This window comes from Cololabis saira, chromosome 20 (genome assembly GCF_033807715.1).
Source record: "Cololabis saira isolate AMF1-May2022 chromosome 20, fColSai1.1, whole genome shotgun sequence".
Classification (NCBI taxonomy): Eukaryota; Metazoa; Chordata; class Actinopteri; order Beloniformes; family Belonidae; genus Cololabis; species Cololabis saira.
Genome location: NC_084606.1, coordinates 14,073,475 through 14,091,566, shown reverse-complemented (window position 1 = coordinate 14,091,566; position 18,092 = coordinate 14,073,475). Strand labels below are relative to the sequence as shown.

The window sequence follows — 18,092 nt, the reverse complement described above, 5'->3', positions numbered from 1 at the left end:
CCCATACTCATCTTTAAAAATTCACACTAATGAGAAATGCAAATCTGATTATGTGGTGTAACAGCTAGAGTCAAGCAGAAAAAATAGCAAATACATAAATAAAACGCTTTAATTTCCAGCAGGTGAAAAAAAAAATCCCTATTTAGTTATTCTGTCCCTCTCTGCATAATTTCCTACAATGGTCTCGTGAGATATTGATTCTGATGTTTTTTTCTGACTATATGAATTTGTACTCATACCCTATTTGAACCGATTAAGGTGGCTATCACTTTGAAATCTCACAGTTACCCGTTTTAAAATCCATCTACCAGCACATGATATCCTCTTCTTTAATCTTTCTAATAATTTACAAGATTTGCACTGGTTTTTTGACCCTGCTTATAATGAAATATATATATATATATATATATGTATATATATATATATATATATATATATATATATATATATATATATATATATATATATATATTATATTATATATATATATATTTTTTTTTTTCTGCATATATATTAATGGTTAATACCGTGTTGGTAAGAACCTAAGGCATATATATATATCCATCCATTATCTATACCCACTTTATCCTTCCAGGGTCCAGGGTCACGGGGGTCTGCTGGAGTCTATCCCAGCTAATTTTGAGGCGAGAGGAAGGGGTTACACCCTGGACAGGTCGCCAGTCCATCGCAGGGCCACATATATACTCACAACCAGACATATTATCACTCACACCTACAAGCAATTTACAATCAATCATACTACACATGTTTTTGGACTGTGGGAGGAAGCCGGAGTAACCGGAGGGAACCCATGCAAGCACGAGGAGAACATGCAAACTCCACACAAAGAGACCCTGCCGGGCCTGGGAGTCGAACCAGGGACCTTCTTGCTATGAGGCAACAGTGCTAAACACCAAGCCACTGTGCTGCCCCAACATATATATTTAAATATATGCATTTTTAATATAAAATATACATCATATATTTTTTAATATATCATATATATTTATTTTATTAATATATATATATATATATATATATATATATATATATATATATATATATATATATATATATATATATATATATTTATTTTATTTTAATATAAAATATACATCATATATTTATTTTATTAATATATATATATATACTGTATATATATATATATATATATATATATATATATATATATATATATATATATATATATATATATTTTTTTTTTTTTTTTTAAATAAGTATATTATAAGTAGTAGCCCTTATCATCACATCCCTCCCCCCTCGTCGGTTGAAGAAGCGTTTTCCAGCCAAAAAAGGGGCGTGTGTGTGGGCGGTCTCTTCAGTGCGGAGCCACCGCCGCCGCTGCTCATCACTTCTATTCTACTGATGCAGGTGAGGATGCGTCAAGGGACACAATGATAACCACACATTACAGGAGTGACGGGACCTTCACAATAAAAGTCTAGGCCCCGCATACCATTGCGGAGCGTTTTGCTTTGAAAGAACATCATCTGAAGTCCTATTTCCTGCCTTGTGGCTGGCTTGACGGCAGGAGCGCAGGTGGAGCGTCTCGGGTAGGACCGTTCACATCTGTCTTGGAGGAGAGAGGGGGGGAGAAAACCTGGTCTGCTCAAGACTGGATAAAAAAATAAAAAATACGCACATGAACGTTAACTCTTCCAGGCTCTACCCAGGGATATTTACAAGCCCCAAGTCTGGAGAAGAAAGGGATTGCCACAGAAAAAGAAGTAAGGACTTTTTTCTTTTTTGCTGGGTGACAATACGCTTCAGTGTGTGGGCTTGTGTGTTTGTGTGTAGTGAACACTTGTGCGCGTGTGTGTGTGCGTGGCTGTCTGTAAAGGCTCTTATGATGACAGGTGCTGTCGGGGAATAAGATAAAAGAAAAAGGAGAAAAAAAACGTTCCACAATTGCTCGCTTTGACACTGTGGGATCCACACGCAGCGGTGCGTAATGGGTCAATATTTGGGTGAGATTTGCGACGCGAGTGGCTCTGAGGTCTTGTTTTCTGTGGTTCTTGGAGCAGACACGTTGAATTGAGGGGGGGGGGTCGCTGGACATGTATGTCTTAAAGCCACGCGTGGAAGCCTACTGTGTGGGTATTACAATAAAATGTCACTATAGTTCAGCGACAGCGACAGAGTTTTTGTGCTCCGGCAGGAACGAGCCGTAGACGTGTTTACGCAATGTCCAGACGACTTGTGATGTTATTCTTACAGGTTTCGACGGACAACGCCGAGGAATCGTTTTGAAAATGTGAGCCCTGGTGCCAAAATCAGAGACACGCTGTGTTGCTGATGATCATAATGTTACATATCATTATTTGCTTATTTATTTATTACTCCTTACTTGCACATATCCCACTTCTTCACTCCAAAAACCCGACATGGACATTTGCCGTAATTCCACTTACTGGGTAATCGATTCTTTATTTCTGATTTTGCTCCTGGGAATTAGTATTATTTATCATCTTATTTATTTCACGAAGTCGTGTTTCAAATGGCACATCTTTGTGTCACGGTAAATCCTAGGCCACCGGAGGGTATACTTTCCCAACAACAGCTGCGTTCTGCGCACGCCGGGGATCGCAGTGGCAGCGGTCGGACTTTCCTCTGCGTAAAACGCTCTCCCGAGTGCTTCCGGAGTGTGGAGCTGGCTGAAAACGTAATCAGCTCGATTACTTCGAAAACACACGCTTGAAAATGCGCATATATTTGGGACCCCTGCGTTTTGCACGATGCACAGCTGGTGCACAGCGATCGCTGCGCCAAAGTGCCCCCAAACGCCCACTGGGGTGCGTAACGGTGTCTTACTCCCCATCTAACGGCCCATTATCAAATACTACACATGAGAGATTTAGGGCTCTACGGGGTACGGTCGGGATGTGGCCACTTGTAGGCTGCTACTTGAACCCAGCACAGGATTTTGGATCCACCAACGCAGGGGAAGATGTGAGAGGCGGATGAGGACGTGTCTGTGAGCACCAGTGGGGAATCTGCTTCTCTCTTTCACAATGCTTTTTGTTTGTTTGTTTTATTTTTTGGATGTTTATCAAAAACTAGTCCCGAGTGTTTATTTTGATGTTGCATTGACAATAGTACTCGACAATTTTATTTTGAATATTTGTGACACTCCCAACCAAGATCTGCAAATAATAGAAACTTTACCACTGGAAGATTTTTTAAATAAAATTGGAAATGGTGTTTATTGAGCCATATATTTCCTTAATAGAAAATGAATTTCTGCTCCAGCTATCAGTGCAGGAGATTTGACTCATTTCCTGGTTTCTTTCACAAGACAGAGCTGTGTGGACTCAGAAAGCCATGACAGAAAGCCTTGCAAACGTACTAACCCAGCACTTGACAACTGCAGGGTCAAACTTTTTATTATGCCGACTTTGTCAGCGGGCAACTTTGACGTCTTTCATCCACAGAAATTTATTGCACCAGTGTGACTTTTTCCAAAACACTGTGTTCATTTAAATTCCACAACTTTGGTCAGAAAACCTCCCATCATCAACTCAGTCAGCACTCCAGCTGTTCTCTCCAAAATAAGACTCAGCTGGCACCTTTTGCCATAAAACCAACCCATCGTATATAGCTCCACTTCTGGAGCTTTTGTTACATGCACTTCACAAAAGTTGCTAACATTGCCTTTATGGGAGTTAAATAACTTATGGTTGCAAATTATGATGTTGTTGCGGTCGCTATTAAACTGTTAGTGAGTGCAAAAAGTAAATCTAGGAGAGATGTGTGGACACACGTTCTTGAATGTAGGACTCATGTGATCAAGGTTAGATGTTCATCCCTATTCCTCTTCCCATTCACCTCCAGAGAGACTAAGAAAGTGAAAAGAACTAAGACTAAGATTGGTTATCTTTCCACAATCCCTTTCACAGCGCCAAAGAGAGCACACTGCCTCATTAGCTCACTTCTGCTGCTTGATGCTTGGCCGTCATCTGCCTTTCTGTCCATTTGTCGAGCATCCACCCCCACAGTGGAAGAAGAGAGGAGAGGTTTTAAACTTAGGGGAGGGAAAAAGTAAAACATACACACCAAGATCTTTAAAAAAAAAAAAAAAAAAAAAAAATGGGGGAAAATATACTTTAAAAAGGTGACAGTTTTGCCTATTTCCTATTTATTTTAGGGCTGGGGTTCAGCGATCTTTCCTTTCCAAAGATAAAATCAGAGTAGTGGTTAAAATGATGCAGAGATGAACTGAGGCATCTTTCATTGTCTGAGGGACTGCATGGAATGATTTGAGAGGGAAAGCAAAGAGCACGTGGAAAGAGGAGGTAAGAGAGGATACAGAATAGCCTATTGATCCGATCAAGTTACACCCTTCCTGCCTGTGTTGCCTCACCAATAAGATGCAGTATCTGTGTCTAGATTCGGACTAGTATAAGTCAGTCTGGCACACAATTTATTATCAAACATGTCGAAGTAAGTGGATCTTTTGTCACGCTATGAGATGCAGAAGAAAAGGCACCCAATTGTCATGTGGGTCATGTGGTGGCACCAGTTTAGTTCAAAGCTCGGTGTGGTTTTAAACACCCTGACTTTGGTTGTTCTAATTGAGAAAGTTGTAAGACTTAAAAATCATGGATCTGAGCCACAGACTCTACTACAAAGATTGAGTCATAAATTCATTCAGCAGAGCTCGCAAGTGCATTTGAATCTTGGATGAGAGAGTTTTTCTTCCCTCTGGTTGAAAGTAATGTAGTCCCAACCCTATTTTATCATATCGCGCTTTTCCCAAAAAGGCAGACACTGGTGATGAATTAATAAAGTTGTTCGGTGAAACTCCCAGTAAAAGCTTGACATGAAATATTTGCCTTCCCATATTACCTGCTCTCTCAAGTCTCAATCAAAATCCTTGGCACGATGGTTAAGCTGGGATTTCTCAAAGAGAACAGGTACATTTATATCCGTCAAATACTGCCAACAGTACAAGCTTCTTGTCTTCTCGCCCTGTTGGCCCCATCATCTCAAATGTCAAGTCCCTAAGGTGCCAGCCAGTCTTGACCTGGAGAAACTCTGGGCCTAACAGTTTTTTTTTGTGTTCAGGACCAATTAACATTTCAGGTGTGATATATGCTCAGCACCTGCCGGGGAGCTACTTAACTTAAATGACTCCATCACAGACAGGTGCTGCTGTTTGAAAATATCAACACCTCATCATGAGGAAGGCCACGTCCCGGATAAAAGGAGCTGCCGTAACCTCACTGCTGACGGTGATGTATCGTGTTTATCTGCAGTCCTTCCTATCAGAGTTAGTTGGAAACCTTCAGAGAGGGTTTGACCCAACTGTTCTGGACCTCATTCAGCTTAGCATCATTAATTGTTAACAGCAAGACTTGTCTTCATCTTTCAGTGATATTCCCTTCCATATGTTCACATGCTGTGAAAGGATCCTTTTTTCAAAATGGAGCAGGTTGCATAACAGGGATATGGGACACAAAAAAACCCACGTATGAGTTTTATGCCCATAATTGAAGTGGGGGTGTTAGTAACTAATCCTTCTGATGTGGGACATCATTCATCCACACTATTTCTAGTTTTGTATAATCTGGTTTGACACGTTAATATATAAGTACACAGTAGTGTGGACTTCTAAAGACACTTGCTGGACATTGCGGTTGGTCACCTGCTGACTAGGGCTGTTCGATTAATCGATTTTAAATCGTAATTGCGATTATGTAATTAGAACAATGTTAAAACGTGAAACTCGTAAAATCGATTTTTCACTTTTTTTTTTTTTTTTATACCTTGTCTGCACACATATTAATGATTGATGGAAATACCTCTCAATACCTGCGACAAGTGCCCCATCGGAGAGGCTCTTTAGTGTAGGGGGGGGGTTGTAACCTGCCACCAGGCATCCCTCAAGCCAGATGCGGTAGACCGGCTCGTGTTCCTTGCAAAAAACTTGCAAATGTGAATAGCAAATGTAATGACTGACATTACACAGTTTTGCACTTTATTCATTCATTTTTGGTTTAATAAGAGCAAAGTTTGCACTTAAAGCCCAATGGGACAAATGTTCAATAAAAAACAGCATAATTGAAATCATTTCTTTGCCTTTTGTCAATTCACAAAATAATCGTAATCGTAATTGAAAATCGGATTTTGAGAGAAAAAAATCGAGATTTTATTTTTGGGCAAAATCGAACAGCCCTACTGCTGACTAACGTTACTGAGACGTACACAAGAAAATATCCATTTATGGATGAAGAGGCCTATATTTTTCATTATAGGGAATGTGTAATTTCATTATCATATGACCATCAAAGCTGTTTACGAGACAGTTTCCCCTCAACGACAATTTAATACAATCTTCAAAGATCCCTGGAAAGGGGAAGACCTTTGAAAAGTTTGAAATTATCAGTAAATAATGAATTAAAAACGTGCATCGTGCCTCCAAGCTGATATGAATTTGAGTGAAAAGCATCAAGAGAGATTTCTCAGATGCTATATAAAGAAAAATTCTCATGGCTTTGTTGAAGCTTTTTTTCCCCTTCTTAATTTCTCCACCCACCTTCTCCTCCAGTGAGTCTCAGGAAAACAACTTGAAAAACTGTAAGCACTGCTCTCAGTCAAGTACCCCGGTGAGAATAGTTCTCCTCTGCTGCAGTGCATTCCTCTTCATCCGCCCTGTCATACATGAGAACATTTTCAAAGAGCCACTCCTGCAGCCAAATCATTGTGGGATATCCAAACTTGTGTCAGTCGTGCCAAAAAAGCTTTACCTCCACCTCAGCTCTGAAATGTAAAGAATTTTTTCAATCCCAGATTGCACTTCTTCCTTATGCTCCATTTGCTATCTGAAATGAAGTCTGGATTGTGCCCTACGTGTGGGATGAATAAGGTGAGCAACAGGGGGCATTGGAGGGCTGATGGGGGTCATGATATTAAGATACTGTGTGCCGCTGTGACCGCCGCCACACTCAGCTCTGGCACAACAGCACTTCCTCCCACCAGGACCTGAAGAGGGACGGTTATTCTGCAAAGCTACAATGACCACTTCATTGCAGAAAAGGAAAGGCTTTGCCAGGGTACAATAGGTCTTTAAACGGGAGACGGTCTTTGCTGCCGCTCAGGCTCGCCTTTTTGGATTTAGCAGCTGGCATACCGTCGCGAGGCTTCTCTTGTCATCGATATGATGGCACTCTGTTTGCAGACAGGGCAGAATGGAGGAATAGCCGCTATTTTCCCCACAGAACCCTCAAATGGAGTGCTCCTAGCAGCCAAGGACGTGTGCTGAGCAGGAAGGGTCAAACAATTACCCAGCACTATTCTCTCAGTTGTAATGAGCCAGAAATAGAGAAGCACCATTGAGTGATGACTGCTGACACCATTTTGTGATTCAAAGAGGAAAGAAAATGTGCACTCATGTTCAATCATATTTTGCTCAGTTGTATTTTGGAGTTATATATTTTACATTCAAGTATTAGCTGCAATTTTACTCTCAGCTACCCTTTTTTTTTCCCACATTAAGTGCTGTTCTAAAACACGGATTTAGTTGCTTCCTTGCTGTGTATCCTGATACTTTTTTCCTCATCGGCCTGTTTGTCATGGGTAAATGCGGCTAATGTCACAATCGTGCCAATCTGCTACTTTGGCTGCCACTTTGCCGGTTTGAAGGAGAAATGCAGAGATGTAAAAGCTGAATGTGTCAGAATGATGGAAAGAGGAAAGGAGAGGGAGGTGTGAGTGTGAGCACAGACCATGGAGAGGAAGAGCTCAGTCACCGACCATCCATCCTTTCCTCCATCTTAATGCAGCTGTTTCAGTCCAACTATCTATTGGGATGCTAAAGACTTGCTGAGCGGTTACTCAAAGTCTTTCATGAGGCTAACTGCTCTGATAGTGCAGACTTCTTTAGAATCCTGGGCTGTGCCTCAGCTGGGGACAGTTTAAGATGTGTAGTTGTGATGTTCTGCTTTTGCACATCTTTTCTCTTATTTCCTTTGGTAATGTCCTTTAACTAGTCAAAAACTTCTGTAGCAAATATACAAATAATGCTAAATGGACTAAAGTTTTTTGTTTTGGTTTGGAACATTACATTTTATGTGGCCCAAAAAAATACAATAAGAATATGTTTTCCAAAAAATAAAAGATCATTTGGTTGTTTCCAGGCCTTAAAACCTCCCAAAAGCGTGTTTCAAAAACCAAGTACACCTTTAAATGTTTAATGAGCAGCAGTGTCCTCCTAATGTAATGCAACTCATCATTAGCAGGCATAAACTCCTTTGCAAATGCAGGTGTTTTGTTAACTTCCTGGTTTAGAGCATTTATGTGCATGAAATGCAAAGTAGGACCTACATCAGCAATGAGAGTTCAAACCATCTCAGTGATTACTCCTTACAGAGCTTTCAAGCTGCGCTGCAGAACTGGAGGGAAACAAGTGCTTATAACCTACATATATCTATATATAGCGTGCACATCTTCGGTTTCCAATTTCACCATGGATCACACTTGGGAAGCCTTCTTTATATTTCGGCGTTATTTCCGCATAGATAAGAGTGAGTTTGATGCTCCTTAACAAGGTTGGTCCATGGATCCATGGTGAACAGCTGCAGTCTGTCTGCGGATTTGGTCATATTAAACACAGTTTAAACTGTGTTTTGTGATTAATAAGCATGTTTTTTTATTATTTTGCGTTGGATCAATGTAGCAAATAAAATCGTTTGGACCATCCAGCTCCTCAACCATCAGTTACGTGTTTCACATGAGCAGAGTTCAGGTAAAAACGGCAGTCAAATCAGCAAAGATGTCAGTTTGCTGGTTGAAATATATTAATTCCTGATAAAATAAGTTTGTGAGTGCACAACTATGCTCATGTATGCATGTGAATGCATTGAGGCTTCTTGCTTCGGGAATCCCAGTCTGTGATTGGACGCTGCTCATTTGCATAAAGTTGAGATTTTTCAACTTCAAATTGAAGCTCTGGACGCCTCCAACGCGCTTCTCCCGACGCCTCCAATGCCTCCGTGGCCTCCGACGCCTCTCGCAGCGCGCTTTCATAGAAAATGAATGGCAACCGGACGCCCATGATGCCTGTGGCGCTTTCAGTGTGAATCCAGGGTTACCCAATAAGTCGAGGTCTCTCCTAAGTTCTGATGGGCCCTTAGGAGAGCCGTGGATGTGTGGATGCCTGCAAACCTCGGTGAAGATAAGCAGCCTTTTACAGAGAAGTGCATCAGAATTTCTCCTAAACAACGTGAGCCCGCTAATACCATACAGAAAACACTTAGTTCAACTTATTGCTGCTAAAATGACTCTGAAAGTGATTCAATCATGAGCGTATTTTGATTTTCAGACACAGCCTCAACAGTTACACTTAGTTTAAAAAAAAATGTGTAGTGGTATTGATAGTTTGAGACCTCGTAAGAACCACATTGTTTTCTTTTCTTTATGTCCTTATAAATAAAACCTCATGACTTAATATTGAGCTTAATTCTTTTCATGACTGCATGAGGCACTACTGGAAAACCGCTTGAAAATACAGCAAGCTATGATGATTTATAATGTGAATAGACCCCCTGCCTTTATGCGGTGCATCCCATTAGGAAACAAAGTTGCCTCATATCAGCTGCTATATAATGAAGCAAAATGCACTTTGATTGAATTTACAAACGTTTTATTCCATTGAGCTATAGAAATTATGAACAATACCTCATACATACTTAATCTTTGTTTTAAGCTAAGCTTTGGAAAGTAAAAGCTTTCTTTTTCCTATCTGGTTTTTACTATCTATTTCAGCAAACAATGGATTGGATCTAATGCTCGAGTAAGTAGTATAGTTTAAAAATAAGATTTGTGGATCTAATATATGAGGAGAAGTTGGTGCATGGTGGCACTTTGCCTCACTTTTGTGTCATTTTCCCCCCTTCACATTAGTTTTGCTGATAATGTAAACCAGGGTGAGGGATGGTTTAAGATGTAAGGCATTGGGAAAAGCATACGTCATTTTTGAAAAATGTTATATTTAGTAAACATTTAGATCTATGTGCATCATGAAAATATCACTGGAGTTCTTTTAATACAGAGTAGCAAATGTGTATATTGTTCAGTTATGCAGTCTTTTGAAGGAAAGTGGCTATAGTTGGAAGGCGTTGCAACGATGGTGGATTACATGGTAGTGGTTTTACGCTGGCTCTCATGTCTAGGATTCAGTTTACTTCAGTGTAAATTTAATTCAGATCATCTCAAGGTTTTTGGCTCAAAAGCCAAATGTGGTCTAATAAATACAGTTTAATTCAACTGTATTCCATTTCAGTGCAGTTGGTTGTTACAGTTTTTCACAATTGTTTAAACACATTTATTGGAACATCAGACACAATGTGCACAAGCTGAAACTCATGTTTCAGGTGGCTGAACCAATCCTGCTGAACTCCAAGCACATTTACTGCTCTAAACTCAAATTCCCATTCCATACCACACATTTCTCTCAACACTACACACAATTCCCAATATCCTGCACACTCTTCCTGAATTCCCTCTCTTGCTGTTCACACAGAACACACAGACAATCACATTTCTAAACTCCAAAGGCTGTTGTGCAACATGCAATCAGCAATTTGTCATTGAATTCATATTCATTGATGAAGCGGGGTTCAACCTTGTAAAAAGAAGGCGCCGAGGGAGGAATATCATTGGCCAGCGTGCCATCACAGAGGTCCCTGGCCAACGTGGAGGGAACATAACAATGTGTGCTGCAATCAATTTGATTGATTTGATTTGATATGTTTATTTGGTCACGTTATAGAAGTCAGTAGTCAATACAAAGTTGTTTTTTTGCATGTATATCAAACAAGGACCAAAAGGTGTAAACTGAAGCCAAAGCTTATTTTGTCTACCCTTTTACAGTAACACAATGTAACCACTATAGTGCAAGATTTGAAAAAACAAAACAACTACATGAGAAGAAAAAAAAAAATATGTCCATACACATATACATATTTATATGTATATGTATCTACAACACTGCACTTCTTCTTGCTTTCCTACTCATACTGTAAAATATTACGTATTTGTTGTTACAGTAAAGATTTGTGTGTTGTTTTCTATTTGAGTAGCCTATAAGAATACTATATGGTGAAACATTACATCCAACAGCTGAAGGTGTAACACTGAACATACAAATGCATGATTGTACTGAGGCATTCATTCATGCATTCATTCATTCATATAGTGTCTTCCATTCTACACATCAGTGTTCAGTGGGTGCTTAGAAATGTCTACTCAAATGATGTATGTGTTTGTCATTTGAGAAGGAAATACCATTTAGTGAAGAGTTAACACTGTTTTGAGGGTAGAGTGTGCTTTTGCAAGAGAAGTGTAGGATTTTGCATTTTGTGTGTGAGTTTTGTAATTTGTGTTTAGAGTTTTGAGAAAGTGAGGTAGTCTATCAGGAAATGTGTTTAAGCAATTGTGAAAAACTGTAACTGTTAAAACCCAAATTATTACAAGCGAGTCAAAATTACTGAGTGGCCTAATACCAGTTTGGCAACATGAGCTTTAAAGAAAGGATGTTTTTTCTACACAGTGGATTACATATTCACAACACCGTTAAATTATCTTATTTTATTTACTCAAGTACCAATATTACAGTTTTTCTTGATTGCCTAAGCATGATTTTCAAAACAGGGCCCGTGGTTTCAAAACACTACACACAATTAGCACAACAACACACCAAATTAGCAAAACACTACAGATCCTTTGCAAAATTAAACATGCTTGTAAAAACTATACACTTCTTTTTAAAAACCACACTTTGTTACCATATGAAACAAACACGTTTCACATTACTATACTCTGTTTGCACGAGTTACACTCTGCTGTGATAAACCTAAAACACTTTTAGCACTTCTACGTCACTATGATTAGAGTAGGCTACTATCAACAAAGTACAAATATACAGTTTTTCTTGATCGTTTTGGCCCATTTTTCCATTCACAGTTTACTTTTTCAAAACAGCTCACACAAAGCCCTTAACAGAAGCTGAAATAACCAAAACACTTTATGATGTTTGCAGAATGACACCACTTTCTCAAAACTTGTCACACATCCATCAAAACCAAACTTTTCCATCAAAACCTAGAATTTTTTCTCAATTGAACATGTGTGTTTTCTCATTTATTTACTGTAACGATGGATAACAAAATTGAAACCACAGCTATCAATATCAACTTTTGTTCAACACCCTCATAGTATTGACTATTTTACAACTGACAACATACTACAATTTGGGTTTTGTATTGAGCACTCTAACTTACCGGTAGTTATATAACTTAGAAATATACTGTCACAGAGTATTTACAGTAAAATCAGAAAATGTGTATACAGTAAAATATTGTAGATCTGTTTTTGTATTGCTGAAGTTCCTGTCAACACCATTGATTTACATTTGTTCTACTGTGTACAAAATGGCAAGATTCTGACAGAAAAATATTTATTGCAGTACTTGTCATATGCACATACTGTAAGCAATCAAAATGACAGGGTTCAATATGCAGTACAACAAAGGTCAATTCTCAAAGAAAGTACTGTAAATGAAACACAATCAAATGAAACCCTGTAAATATGAAAAAAATAAAAATACAGGAAAATTACGCATTGTCGACACGGGCCTGACGATCAGGCCACATGTTCTCGTCCACATGTTCTCATCCACGTCCTCCTCGATCCATGCTTGGTGTCAACTTCAAGCTATTGACCTCTTTGATAGGTTGAGGACTACTTGCTTTGTTTTGCAAAGAGAGTTCACACAGGTGCTGATATTTTTTTTAGAATTGAGAGAGCAGTTCCAATTGGCTGCTACAAAGTGTCTGCAATGTGTTGCCATGGTATATTAGTTATGTTTTGTGTCTCTTTGTGAGAAGTGTGTTAACTGTTTTGAAAAGTGTATTACAGTAAAAGTCAAAGAAAATTGTGTGAAAGCAATGAGAAATAGTTACAGTTTTTTACAATTGAATAAACACTAAAATCTAAAGTTTTGCCCAATTATCAAAACCTTACACTCAAGGAGCAAAACTCGGCCCCAGATTTGCACCACTGTAAGCACAATGAGTCCATTCACACTTTGTGCAAAACAATACAGACAGTGATTTGAAACACTAACACACACGTCTATGCATTAGACACAGAAGTATATCAAGATGTCACTTCCTTGCACTTCTAAAGCACTGACTGTCAAATTACCACACCTATGAGCCAGTTGATTGAACACTGCCATTTGGTGTGCAAACACAAGATTGCTTAATTGTAGACACACCAATCAGGTTTAAGCACTATAAAAATGCAGCAGGTGATTTCACCAAACTTAACCAAAATGGAAGGAAGAGGAAGAGGAAGAGTGAGGATGAGAGGGGGAATCGGAGAAGGAGGAGAAGGAGGCAGAGGCCGTGCCAGAGGTAGAGGCCGAGGTAGAGGAAGAGGAAGACAGGAAGAGGTGAAGCTGAAAGGAGAAGAAGTCCAACTTTACTGTAAGCAATGAAATTCGCGCAACTCTTGTGGACCATGTTGTGAACCATGGATTGACACTGAGGGAGGCTGGACTGAGAGTCCAGCCAAATCTCAGCAGATTAACCTTGGCATCTGTCATAAGGGCATTCAGACTGGAAAACAGGTAAAAAAATTACCTGTTTACAGCTTCTTACTGTAGGCACCCCATATCAGCACTTTTGATACCCCTTCCTGTGACATTTTACATTTTGTTCTACATAGGATTGAGGGTCGAGTACAACGAGGAGGAAGGGCTCCCATTTTCACACCACTGCAGGAGAGGGAGATTGTGAATACTGTTTTGGCAAATAATCTACATAGACGAGGCGGGGTTCAACCTCTCAAAGGTCAGAAGAAGAAATGTAATTGGCCAGAGGGCAATTATTAGTGTCCCGGGGCAACTTGGGGGTAACATCACCTTTTGCGCGGCAATCACCCAGAATGGGGTCCTCCACCGCCATGCCAACATGGGTCTGTATAAAACACCTCACATCAGAGTATACAACCTCACAATCATAAATAACATGCAGATCCAATACATTGTCACCTGGGACAATGTTTCATTCCACCGCTCTGCAGTGGTTCAGAACTGGTTTACGCAGCACCCACATTACACAGTCCTTTTCCTGCCACCATATTCTCCATTTCTTAACCCAATTGAAGAATTTTTCTCTGCATGGCGGTGGAAGGTTTACGATCTGAACCCCCCGGCTCGGGTAGCCCTCATTCAGGCCATGGAGGAGGCCTGTGACCAGATTGAGGCCACAGCCATACAGGGGTGGATACGGCATGCATGGCGATTCTTTCCCCGCTGTCTTGCGAATGAGGATATCGCCTGTGATGTGGATGAAATTCTCTGGCCAGATCCAGCTAGGAGAAGAGACCAACAGTAGCAATTTATGTGCCGTCTTTTCTTTTTTTTGGGGGGGAAGGTTTGTACAGGATAAAATGTTATGTTCATGAAAACTGGGAAATGCTTTTTTTTTTTTCACTATTTTGGCTTGAGTATATGGAAAAAAAATAAATAACATTGTCAACAGCATTAGTCTTGTCTCCTGTGTGGTGTCTACAGTAATGCATACAAGTGTGTTTGGTGTTCACTGTGTATTGTTTTGCAGACATTGTGTTTACAGATGTGCAAATCCGAGCGATGTTTTGCAAACTCACTGTGTGCTTCACCCATACTACTCTATGCACTTAGAAGCAGAATTAGCCGAAAGTGTTTAAGGTTTTCAACAGCAGAGTGTAACTGGTGCAAACAGAGTTAAGTCATATGCAACGTGTGTGTTTCATATGGTAAAAAAATATGGTTTTGATAAGTTAGTGTATAGTTTTTACAAGAGTGGTTCATTTTGCAAAGGAGCTAAGGTGTTTTGCTAATTGGGTATGTGGTTGTGCTATTCGTGTGTATGGTTTTGCTAAACAAAACAAAACAATCAAAATTGTGTTTATTCAATCGTAAAAAACTGTAACTGATTCGCCAGAGAGGACTCTTGCTGTGCAAAGAAGGTGTGAGCATTAGATAAAGTTGACCCATGATGTGCAAAATGTGTCAAAGCAATCGAGAAAAACTGTAGTCTTTCTCTGACTCTTGTGCTTGGAGACCAATGAGCTCACCTGCTGCTTTCTATAGTGTAGATACACCTGATTGGTGTGTCTACATTTAAGCAAACAAGTGTTTGCACACCTGATGACTGTGTTGAACCAACTGGTTGGACGGTGTGCTAATTTGACAGTCAGTGCTTTGGTATTGCAAAGAAGTGACTTTATGATAGATTTTTGTGTCTAATGTACGTTTAGTGTGTTTAGTGTTTTGAAAATCACTGTGTGTAGAGTTTTGCAACAAGTGTGAGGTTGACAATGTGCTTATAGTTGTGCAAATGTGGGCTGATGTTTTGCTTCTTGAGTGTAAGGTTTTGCTAATAGTGTACTACTTTTAGTTTTAGTGTGTAAGCAATCGAAAAAAACTGTAAGTAACAGGAATAACATGGGAAAAATAAAAGGCTAAATAAGATAAAATGTTCAAAATGTGTGTGTATGTATATATATGTATATATATATATATATATATATATATATATATATATATATATATATATATATATATATATATAATATTTATTTATTTATTTATTGTATCTTGTAAAATCACAGCCAAGTTATATAATTCAGTGTTCACTGTTTTGGGATTAGAGCCACTTCTTTCCATTAAAGGTGATAATTGAGAGGGTTTAACACTTCTAGGTTTCCAAGTCTCTCTCTCTCTTTCACTCTGTATCTCTCTCTTTCGTGAATGGAACAGTCCAACATTCATTTCTGCCTTCCCCCTGGTTGAAGCTGGTGTGACAGAGCATTTGGCCCAACTGCTCAGGGACTGGCACGCATGGTGACATGGGCCTGCCTCTCCCCTGTGGAATCGTTGTGTGAGCTGAAATGGCCCCTGGTGTACAAGAGGCCTGCATGTGTGTGGGTCAGGAAGTGTGTGGATGTTGCAGATGGCAAAAGCAGCAGATATTTGTGTCTGTTTTGACAGCAAATTTCTGTCAGTGTTTTGGGGATCTCTACACCTCTTTCTTCTCTTCTTTTTTAACGTTTTTTTAGGGTGATGGATACATGGAATACCTGGAATCTAGAATAAAATAAAAATCAATATTAACTTTACAGAATATGTATACTTTAGGGCTGAAACGATTCCTCGAATAATTCGAGTAATTCGATTACAAAAAATGATCGAGGAATTTTCTCTGTCTCGAGGAATCGTTTAATTTATTTATTTATTTTTATTTTTTCGTTTAATTTCACCAGCTCAAAGCCTCGTATTACGCCCGGACCACATTTAATGCGACACAACACGCTGACGCTTCGCCGTACATCCATGCGCTGCGCACGTTAAAGGGGGAAGAAAGAGGTTTGGTTTTAGTAACATGCCATGCTCAGGCAGTCTGCAATGGCCCAGACGGGAGACTAATGTAGTTCAGTGCTTAACTTTTATTTTTAATCCACGTTATATTCTTCTGGTCCGTTCTCCTATGTTCCCCCTCTAAAGCCAAAATTATTGTTCAGCGTTAAATCGACGCAGAGTCTACGCCGCTCTCCGGCGAGGGCGGAGAGCGGCGGTCCGGCTGGCGGGGCTGCGCCGGCGTGCAGGCTCTCCACGGCTACGCCGTAGCCTACGGCGTAGGGTACGCAGCGACGCGCGCCATTCTGCGTTGTTGTAACGCGGAACCATAAATCAGCCTTTACCCGGTACATAAACCTCTGTTCCCGCTACAGTTTCAACTAAAAGAAAAGGCAGAAAATGTCAGAAAAATAAAAACGTAATAAAGCTAACTGGGTAGTTTTAATTTCATTTTATCTCTGTAGTCATTCATGGAGAAAACAAGCAGCACTGGTGCCTAATGTGCTCCAATACAGCAGGTCTCAGAAGTTTATTTTAAACACTGCCAAAACTCAAAATCTTATACTTTAACTTAAAACTTAACTAGAACTTAAAATTTGCTTGACAAAAATGAAAGTTCAATTGAAACACGTGGGAAAACACCTAACATTTTAAGTTATGTCTGATATCAGGTGTAATGGCATTTTTAGGTTAGAAATAAGAACATTTCTTGGTAAAATCCTTAGTTTTTTGAGTGAAGGCAGTGAATTTGGTCAACTGGTGTAAGTTCAGGGTTTTTAAATGAACAGCCATGAACCTACTGGATTATATAATTTAGTCTTGATGTCAATTAACATCTAACATCTTATGTACATTTATAATTGCTCTTTAACTAAACAAATATATGTTTTATCCGATTAATCGATGGAATTTTCAGTAGAATACTCGATTACTAAAATATTCGATAGCTGCAGCCCTAGTATACTTATATCAATTATTGTCTGTTTTACATTAAGATGAAAAACTAGTATCCACCCAGAGAAAAGCTTCCAGGTTAACAGAGATGCAGGAATAGATTTAAAAAGAATGCACAACAAAGTATGATAAGATAAAGAAAAAAGACAATGATCATAAGAACTGAACTCTTGTGTTACCAAAAACTTAGATGCTGTATTAAGAAAGATCAGTTTCCCCTATGAAACATTCTCAGTGTTAATGATCCAAAACTAACTCTTGTGCCAAGCCTTATCCGCTAGGATGCTGCTTTTTGCAAGCCATGATATATTTGCAAGACATCCTTTATTGTAGCTGCCCACTGTTTCCTCACTAAGTCTGCAGTGCCTTCAGCTCTGAATGTATAAGACGTAGTCACACCTGTGTGGCACGGAGCGAGTCAGCGCAGAGAGAAAAGTGTTTTGTTTTGTGTAGTGAATTTTTTACTCTTAGGGGTTTTCAAATATCTGCAAAAAGACCTCATCAGCAGTTTTAAGACATTATTCACAGGATATATTTATAATCTGTTGACTACATGTGAATATATTGTGAGGAGTAAGAGACTTGACACCCCTTTTTTGGAAATGTTATGTGATTCAGTAATTCGGCTTCCATTACTCAAACTTCAGTGGGCTTGATAGTTGATGGCTCAGCACTGAAAATGTTGGGAAAAAAGTGAGGGGTATTGTCTATA

The 18,092-nt window shown here is 39.4% G+C and overlaps 1 protein-coding gene across 5 annotated transcripts in view; it reads left to right on the top strand.

Annotated features, from left to right (window-relative positions):
* The first annotated feature begins 1,465 nt into the window (after positions 1-1,465).
* The window catches only part of nrxn2b (neurexin 2b), a 966,013-nt gene continuing 949,386 nt past the window's right edge, over positions 1,466-18,092 (top strand). For all 5 annotated transcript variants that reach the window (XM_061710648.1, XM_061710646.1, XM_061710647.1 and 2 more), the window contains exon 1: positions 1,466-1,748. The gene's annotated coding sequence lies outside the window, so the exon portion shown is untranslated. The remainder of the gene's footprint in view (positions 1,749-18,092) is intronic.